The sequence below is a fragment of the Pygocentrus nattereri genome, chromosome 22 (assembly GCF_015220715.1).
Source record: "Pygocentrus nattereri isolate fPygNat1 chromosome 22, fPygNat1.pri, whole genome shotgun sequence".
NCBI classification, from domain to species: domain Eukaryota; kingdom Metazoa; phylum Chordata; class Actinopteri; order Characiformes; family Serrasalmidae; genus Pygocentrus; species Pygocentrus nattereri.
In genome coordinates, this window is record NC_051232.1 from 19,427,858 (window position 1) to 19,438,804 (window position 10,947).

Consider the following 10,947-nt stretch of genomic DNA (forward strand, 5'->3'; position numbering starts at 1 on the left):
CTCCCACTGGCCACTTTATTAGAAACAGCTACATTACACTTTCTCTCACTGGCCACTTTATTAGAAACAGCTACATTACACTTTCTCTCACTGGCCACTTTATTAGAAACAGCTACATTACACTTTCTCCCACTGGCCACTTTATTAGAAACAGCTACATTACACTTTCTCCCACTGGCCACTTTATTAGAAACAGCTACATTACACTTTCTCTCACTGGCCACTTTATTAGAAACAGCTACATTACACTTTCTCCCACCGGCCACTTTATTAGAAACAGCTACATTACATTTTCTCTCACTGGCCACTTTATTAGAAACAGCTACATTACACTTTCTCTCACTGGCCACTTTATTAGAAACAGTTACATTACACTTTCTCCCACCGGCCACTTTATTAGAAACAGCTACATTACACTTTCTCTCACTGGCCACTTTATTAGAAACAGCTACATTACACTTTCTCTCACCTGCCACTTTATTAGAAACAGCTACATTACACTTTCTCCCACCGGCCACTTTATTAGAAACAGCTACATTACACTTTCTCCCACCGGCCACTTTATTAGAAACAGCTACATTACACTTTCTCCCACCGGCCACTTTATTAGAAACAGCTACATTACACTTTCTCTCACTGGCCACTTTATTAGAAACAGCTACATTACACTTTCTCTCACCTGCCACTTTATTAGAAACAGCTACATTACACTTTCTCCCACCGGCCACTTTATTAGAAACAGCTACATTACACTTTCTCCCACCGGCCACTTTATTAGAAACAGCTACATTACACTTTCTCCCACCGGCCACTTTATTAGAAACAGCTACATTACACTTTCTCCCACTGGCCACTTTATTAGAAACAGCTACATTACACTTTCTCCCACCGGCCACTTTATTAGAAACAGCTACATTACACTTTCTCCCACCAGCCACTTTATTAGAAACAGCTACATTACACTTTCTCTCACTGGCCACTTTATTAGAAACAGCTACATTACACTTTCTCCCACTGGCCACTTTATTAGAAACAGCTACATTACACTTTCTCCCACTGGCCACTTTATTAGAAACAGCTACATTACACTTTCTCTCACTGGCCACTTTATTAGAAACAGCTACATTACACTTTCTCTCACTGGCCACTTTATTAGAAACAGCTACATTACACTTTCTCTCACTGGCCACTTTATTAGAAACAGCTACATTACACTTTCTCCCACTGGCCACTTTATTAGAAACAGCTACATTACACTTTCTCCCACTGGCCACTTTATTAGAAACAGCTACATTACACTTTCACTCACTGGCCACTTTATTAGAAACAGCTACATTACACTTTCTCTCACTGGCCACTTTATTAGAAACAGCTACATTACACTTTCTCCCACTGGCCACTTTATTAGAAACAGCTACATTACACTTTCTCTCACTGGCCACTTTATTAGAAACAGCTACATTACACTTTCTCTCACCGGCCACTTTATTAGAAACAGCTACATTACACTTTCTCCCACTGGCCACTTTATTAGAAACAGCTACATTACACTTTCTCTTACCGGCCACTTTATTAGAAACAGCTACATTACACTTTCTCTCACTTGCCACTTTATTAGAAACAGCTACATTACACTTTCTCTCACTGGCCACTTTATTAGAAACAGCTACATTACACTTTCTCCCACCGGCCACTTTATTAGAAACAGCTACATTACACTTTCTCTCACCGGCCACTTTATTAGAAACAGCTACATTACACTTTCTCTCACTGGCCACTTTATTAGAAACAGCTACATTACACTTTCTCTCACTGGCCACTTTATTAGAAACAGCTACATTACACTTTCTCCCACCGGCCACTTTATTAGAAACAGCTACATTACACTTTCTCTCACCGGCCACTTTATTAGAAACAGCTACATTACACTTTCTCCCACTGGCCACTTAATTAGAAACAGCTACATTACACTTTCTCCCACTGGCCACTTTATTAGAAACAGCTACATTACACTTTCTCCCACCGGCCACTTTATTAGAAACAGCTACATTACACTTTCTCCCACTGGCCACTTTATTAGAAACAGCTACATTACACTTTCTCCCACTGGCCACTTTATTAGAAACAGCTACATTACACTTTCTCCCACTAGCCACTTTATTAGAAACAGCTACATTACACTTTCTCTCACTGGCCACTTTATTAGAAACAGCTATATTACACTTTCTCCCACTGGCCACTTTATTAGAAACAGCTACATTACACTTTCTCTCACTGGCCACTTTATTAGAAACAGCTACATTACACTTTCTCTCACTGGCCACTTTATTAGAAACAGCTACATTACACTTTCTCTCACTGGCCACTTTATTAGAAACAGCTACAATACACTTTCTCCCACCGGCCACTTTATTAGAAACAGCTACATTACACTTTCTCCCACCGGCCACTTTATTAGAAACAGCTACATTACACTTTCTCTCACTGGCCTCTTTATTAGAAACAGCTACATTACACTTTCTCCCACCGGCCACTTTATTAGAAACAGCTACATTACACTTTCTCTCACTGGCCACTTTATTAGAAACAGCTACATTACACTGTCTCTCACTGGCCACTTTATTAGAAACAGCTACATTACACTTTCTCCCACTGGCCACTTTATTAGAAACAGCTACATTACACTTTCTCTCACCGGCCACTTTATTAGAAACAGCTACATTACACTTTCTCTCACTGGCCACTTTATTAGAAACAGCTACATTACACTTTCTCCCACCGGCCACTTTATTAGAAACAGCTACATTACACTTTCTCTCACTGGCCACTTTATTAGAAACAGCTGCATTACACTTTCTCTCACTGGCCACTTTATTAGAAACAGCTACATTACACTTTCTCTCACTGGCCACTTTATTAGAAACAGCTACATTACACTTTCTCTCACTGGCCACTTTATTAGAAACAGCTACATTACACTTTCTCCCACTGGCCACTTTATTAGAAACAGCTACATTACACTTTCTCTCACTGGCCACTTTATTAGAAACAGCTACATTACACTTTCTCTCACTGGCCACTTCATTAGAAACAGCTACATTACACTTTCTCCCACTGGCCACTTTATTAGAAACAGCTACATTACACTTTCTCTCACTGGCCACTTTATTAGAAACAGCTACATTACACTTTCTCTCACTGGCCACTTTATTAGAAACAGCTACATTACACTTTCTCCCACTGGCCACTTTATTAGAAACAGCTACATTACACTTTCTCTTACCGGCCACTTTATTAGAAACAGCTACATTACACTTTCTCTCAATTGCCACTTTATTAGAAACAGCTACATTACACTTTCTCTCACTGGCCACTTTATTAGAAACAGCTACATTACACTTTCTCCCACCGGCCACTTTATTAGAAACAGCTACATTACACTTTCTCTCACCGGCCACTTTATTAGAAACAGCTACATTACACTTTCTCTCAATTGCCACTTTATTAGAAACAGCTACATTACACTTTCTCTCACTGGCCACTTTATTAGAAACAGCTACATTACACTTTCTCTCACTGGCCACTTTATTAGAAACAGCTACATTACACTTTCTCTCACTGGCCACTTTATTAGAAACAGCTACATTACACTTTCTCTCACTGGCCACTTTATTAGAAACAGCTACATTACACTTTCTCCCACCGGCCACTTTATTAGAAACAGCTACATTACACTTTCTCTCACTGGCCACTTTATTAGAAACAGCTACATTACACTTTCTCCCACTGGCCACTTTATTAGAAACAGCTACATTACACTTTCTCTCACTGGCCACTTTATTAGAAACAGCTACATTACACTTTCTCTCACTGGCCACTTTATTAGAAACAGTTACATTACACTTTCTCTCACTGGCCACTGTATTAGAAACAGTTACATTACACTTTCTCCCACTGGCCACTTTATTAGAAACAGCTACATTACACTTTCTCCCACCGGCCACTTTATTAGAAACAGCTACATTACACTTTCTCTCACTGGCCTCTTTATTAGAAACAGCTACATTACACTTTCTCCCACCGGCCACTTTATTAGAAACAGCTACATTACACTTTCTCTCACTGGCCACTTTATTAGAAACAGCTACATTACACTTTCTCCCACCGGCCACTTTATTAGAAACAGCTACATTACACTTTCTCCCACTGGCCACTTTATTAGAAACAGCTACATTACACTTTCTCTCACTGGCCACTTTATTAGAAACAGCTACATTACACTTTCTCTCACTGGCCACTTTATTAGAAACAGCTACATTACACTTTCTCCCACCGGCCACTTTATTAGAAACAGCTACATTACACTTTCTCTCACTGGCCACTTTATTAGAAACAGCTACATTACACTTTCTCTCACTGGCCACTTTATTAGAAACAGCTACATTACACTTTCTCTCACTGGCCACTTTATTAGAAACAGCTACATTACACTTTCTCCCACTGGCCACTTTATTAGAAACAGCTACACTACACTTTCTCCCACTGGCCACTTTATTAGAAACAGCTACATTACACTTTCTCTCACTGGCCACTTTATTAGAAACAGCTACATTACACTTTCTCTCACTGGCCACTTCATTAGAAACAGCTACATTACACTTTCTCCCACTGGCCACTTTATTAGAAACAGCTACATTACACTTTCTCTCACTGGCCACTTTATTAGAAACAGCTACATTACACTTTCTCTCACTGGCCACTTTATTAGAAACAGCTACATTACACTTTCTCCCACTGGCCACTTTATTAGAAACAGCTACATTACACTTTCTCTTACCGGCCACTTTATTAGAAACAGCTACATTACACTTTCTCTCAATTGCCACTTTATTAGAAACAGCTACATTACACTTTCTCTCACTGGCCACTTTATTAGAAACAGCTACATTACACTTTCTCCCACCGGCCACTTTATTAGAAACAGCTACATTACACTTTCTCTCACCGGCCACTTTATTAGAAACAGCTACATTACACTTTCTCTCAATTGCCACTTTATTAGAAACAGCTACATTACACTTTCTCTCACTGGCCACTTTATTAGAAACAGCTACATTACACTTTCTCTCACTGGCCACTTTATTAGAAACAGCTACATTACACTTTCTCTCACTGGCCACTTTATTAGAAACAGCTACATTACACTTTCTCTCACTGGCCACTTTATTAGAAACAGCTACATTACACTTTCTCCCACCGGCCACTTTATTAGAAACAGCTACATTACACTTTCTCTCACTGGCCACTTTATTAGAAACAGCTACATTACACTTTCTCCCACTGGCCACTTTATTAGAAACAGCTACATTACACTTTCTCCCACTGGCCACTTTATTAGAAACAGCTACATTACACTTTCTCTCACTGGCCACTTTATTAGAAACAGTTACATTACACTTTCTCCCACTGGCCACTTTATTAGAAACAGCTACATTACACTTTCTCTCACTGGCCACTTTATTAGAAACAGCTACATTACACTTTCTCTCACTGGCCACTTTATTAGAAACAGCTACATTACACTTTCTCTCACTGGCCACTTTATTAGAAACAGCTACATTACACTTTCTCCCACCGGCCACTTTATTAGAAACAGCTACATTACACTTTCTCTCACTGGCCACTTTATTAGAAACAGCTACATTACACTTTCTCTCACCTGCCACTTTATTAGAAACAGCTACATTACACTTTCTCTCACTGGCCACTTTATTAGAAACAGCTACATTACACTTTCTCTCACTGGCCACTTTATTAGAAACAGCTACATTACACTTTCTCCCACCGGCCACTTTATTAGAAACAGCTACATTACACTTTCTCTCACCGGCCACTTTATTAGAAACAGCTACATTACACTTTCTCCCACCGGCCACTTTATTAGAAACAGCTACATTACACTTTCTCCCACTGGCCACTTTATTAGAAACAGCTACATTACACTTTCTCCCACTGGCCACTTTATTAGAAACAGCTACATTACACTTTCTCCCACTAGCCACTTTATTAGAAACAGCTACATTACACTTTCTCTCACTGGCCACTTTATTAGAAACAGCTATATTACACTTTCTCTCACTGGCCACTTTATTAGAAACAGCTACATTACACTTTCTCCCACTGGCCACTTTATTAGAAACAGCTACATTACACTTTCTCTCACTGGCCACTTTATTAGAAACAGCTACATTACACTTTCTCTCACTGGCCACTTTATTAGAAACAGCTACATTACACTTTCTCTCACTGGCCACTTTATTAGAAACAGCTACATTACACTTTCTCCCACCGGCCACTTTATTAGAAACAGCTACATTACACTTTCTCCCACCGGCCACTTTATTAGTAACAGCTACATTACACTTTCTCTCACTGGCCACTTTATTAGAAACAGCTACATTACACTTTCTCCCACTGGCCACTTTATTAGAAACAGCTACATTACACTTTCTCTCACTGGCCACTTTATTAGAAACAGCTACATTACACTTTCTCTCACCGGCCACTTTATTAGAAACAGCTACATTACACTTTCTCCCACTGGCCACTTTATTAGAAACGGCTGCATTACACTTTCTCCCACCGGCCACTTTATTAGAAACAGCTACATTACACTTTCTCTCACCGGCCACTTTATTAGAAACAGCTACATTACACTTTCTCTCACTGGCCACTTTATTAGAAACAGCTGCATTACACTTTCTCCCACCTGCCACTTTATTAGAAACAGCTATAATACACTTTCTCTCACTGGCCACTTTATTAGAAACAGCTGCATTACACTTTCTCCCACCTGCCACTTTATTAGAAACAGCTATAATACACTTTCTCTCACTGGCCACTTTATTAGAAACAGCTACATTACACTTTCTCTCACTGGCCACTTTATTAGAAACAGCTACATTACACTTTCTCTCACTGGCCACTTTATTAGAAACAGCTACATTACACTTTCTCTCACTGGCCACTTTATTAGAAACAGCTACATTACACTTTCTCTCACTGGCCACTTTATTAGAAACAGCTACATTACACTTTCTCCCACCGGCCACTTTATTAGAAACAGCTACATTACACTTTCTCTCACTGGCCACTTTATTAGAAACAGCTACATTACACTTTCTCCCACTGGCCACTTTATTAGAAACAGCTACATTACACTTTCTCTCACTGGCCACTTTATTAGAAACAGCTACATTACACTTTCTCTCACTGGCCACTTTATTAGAAACAGTTACATTACACTTTCTCCCACTGGCCACTTTATTAGAAACAGCTACATTACACTTTCTCTCACTGGCCACTTTATTAGAAACAGCTACATTACACTTTCTCTCACTGGCCACTTTATTAGAAACAGCTACATTACACTTTCTCTCACTGGCCACTTTATTAGAAACAGCTACATTACACTTTCTCTCACCGGCCACTTTATTAGAAACAGCTACATTACACTTTCTCTCACTGGCCACTTTATTAGAAACAGCTACATTACACTTTCTCTCACCTGCCACTTTATTAGAAACAGCTACATTACACTTTCTCCCACCGGCCACTTTATTAGAAACAGCTACATTACACTTTCTCTCACTGGCCACTTTATTAGAAACAGCTACATTACACTTTCTCTCACTGGCCACTTTATTAGAAACAGCTACATTACACTTTCTCCCACCGGCCACTTTATTAGAAACAGCTACATTACACTTTCTCTCACCGGCCACTTTATTAGAAACAGCTACATTACACTTTCTCCCACTGGCCACTTTATTAGAAACAGCTACATTACACTTTCTCCCACTGGCCACTTTATTAGAAACAGCTACATTACACTTTCTCCCACTGGCCACTTTATTAGAAACAGCTACATTACACTTTCTCCCACTGGCCACTTTATTAGAAACAGCTACATTACACTTTCTCCCACTATCCACTTTATTAGAAACAGCTACATTACACTTTCTCTCACTGGCCACTTTATTAGAAACAGCTATATTACACTTTCTCTCACTGGCCACTTTATTAGAAACAGCTACATTACACTTTCTCCCACTGGCCACTTTATTAGAAACAGCTACATTACACTTTCTCTCACTGGCCACTTTATTAGAAACAGCTACATTACACTTTCTCTCACTGGCCACTTTATTAGAAACAGCTACATTACACTTTCTCTCACTGGCCACTTTATTAGAAACAGCTACATTACACTTTCTCCCACCGGCCACTTTATTAGAAACAGCTACATTACACTTTCTCCCACCGGCCACTTTATTAGTAACAGCTACATTACACTTTCTCTCACTGGCCACTTTATTAGAAACAGCTACATTACACTTTCTCCCACTGGCCACTTTATTAGAAACAGCTACATTACACTTTCTCTCACTGGCCACTTTATTAGAAACAGCTACATTACACTTTCTCTCACCGGCCACTTTATTAGAAACAGCTACATTACACTTTCTCCCACTGGCCACTTTATTAGAAACAGCTGCATTACACTTTCTCCCACCGGCCACTTTATTAGAAACAGCTACATTACACTTTCTCTCACCGGCCACTTTATTAGAAACAGCTACATTACACTTTCTCTCACTGGCCACTTTATTAGAAACAGCTGCATTACACTTTCTCCCACCTGCCACTTTATTAGAAACAGCTATAATACACTTTCTCTCACTGGCCACTTTATTAGAAACAGCTGCATTACACTTTCTCCCACCTGCCACTTTATTAGAAACAGCTATAATACACTTTCTCTCACTGGCCACTTTATTAGAAACAGCTACATTACACTTTCTCTCACTGGCCACTTTATTAGAAACAGCTACATTACACTTTCTCCCACTGGCCACTTTATTAGAAACAGCTACATTACACTTTCTCTCACTGGCCACTTTATTAGAAACAGCTACATTACACTTTCTCTCACCGGCCACTTTATTAGAAACAGCTACATTACACTTTCTCCCACTGGCCACTTTATTAGAAACAGCTACATTACACTTTCTCTCACTGGCCACTTTATTAGAAACAGCTACATTACACTTTCTCTCACTGGCCACTTTATTATAAACAGCTACATTACACTTTCTCTCACTGGCCACTTTATTAGAAACAGCTACATTACACTTTCTCCCACCGGCCACTTTATTAGAAACAGCTACATTACACTTTCTCTCACCGGCCACTTTATTAGAAACAGCTACATTACACTTTCTCTCACCGGCCACTTTATTAGAAACAGCTACATTACACTTTCTCCCACTGGCCACTTTATTAGAAACAGCTGCATTACACTTTCTCCCACCGGCCACTTTATTAGAAACAGCTACATTACACTTTCTCTCACCGGCCACTTTATTAGAAACAGCTACATTACACTTTCTCTCACTGGCCACTTTATTAGAAACAGCTGCATTACACTTTCTCCCACCTGCCACTTTATTAGAAACAGCTATAATACACTTTCTCTCACTGGCCACTTTATTAGAAACAGCTACATTACACTTTCTCCCACCTGCCACTTTATTAGAAACAGCTATAATACACTTTCTCTCACTGGCCACTTTATTAGAAACAGCTACATTACACTTTCTCTCACTGGCCACTTTATTAGAAACAGCTACATTACACTTTCTCCCACTGGCCACTTTATTAGAAACAGCTACATTACACTTTCTCTCACTGGCCACTTTATTAGAAACAGCTACATTACACTTTCTCCCACTGGCCACTTTATTAGAAACAGCTACATTACACTTTCTCTCACCGGCCACTTTATTAGAAACAGCTACATTACACTTTCTCCCACCGGCCACTTAATTAGAAACAGCTACATTACACTTTCTCTCACCGGCCACTTTATTAGAAACAACTACATTACACTTTCTCTCACTGGCCACTTTATTAGAAACAGCTACATTACACTTTCTCCCACCGGCCACTTTATTAGAAACAGCTACATTACACTTTCTCCCACCGGCCACTTTATTAGAAACAGCTACATTACACTTTCTCTCACCGGCCACTTTATTAGAAACAGCTACATTACACTTTCTCTCACTGGCCACTTTATTAGAAACAGCTATAATACATTTTCTCCCACTGGTCACTTTATTAGAAACAGCTATAATACACTTTCTCTCACTGGCCACTTTATTAGAAACAGCTATAATACACTTTCTCTCACTGGCCACTTTATTAGAAACAGCTATAATACATTTTGTCCCACCTGCCACTTTATTAGAAACAGCTATAATACATTTTCTCTCACTGGCCATTTTATTAGAAACAGCTACATTCTGATTTTTTTCACACTGGCCACATTATTAGAAACAGCTACATTATACTTTCATTCACTGGCCACTTTATTGGAAACCGTGACTTTGTATTTTCACTCGCTGGTTGTTTTATGAGAAATACCTACTTACATTTTCTCTCACTGGCCATTTTATTATAAACAGCTACATTACACTTTCCCCTACCAGCCACTCTATTAGAAGCATTGCACACCTACTTTAATGTCCACTTACAGGCCACTTTACTGGAAACTCCAACCTTGTCTTTTCATTCACTGGTCACTTTATTAGAAACAGTTACATTACAAATTTCACTGACCACTTTATTCCAAAAACCTAACCTGTATTTCCACTCACTGACCACATCATTAGAAACCCCCATCTCACACTACCATTCAGTACACAATTTATTAGAAACACCTAATTTGTATGTCCACTCATGGGCCACTTTATTTGAAATCCCAAGCTTGTAATTCCACTCATTCATCAATTTAATGGAAACCATGACTTTGTATTTTCATTCACGGACCACTTTTTTAGAAACCCCAGACTTGTTTTCTGAGAGATGTGTGATTACAGTCTA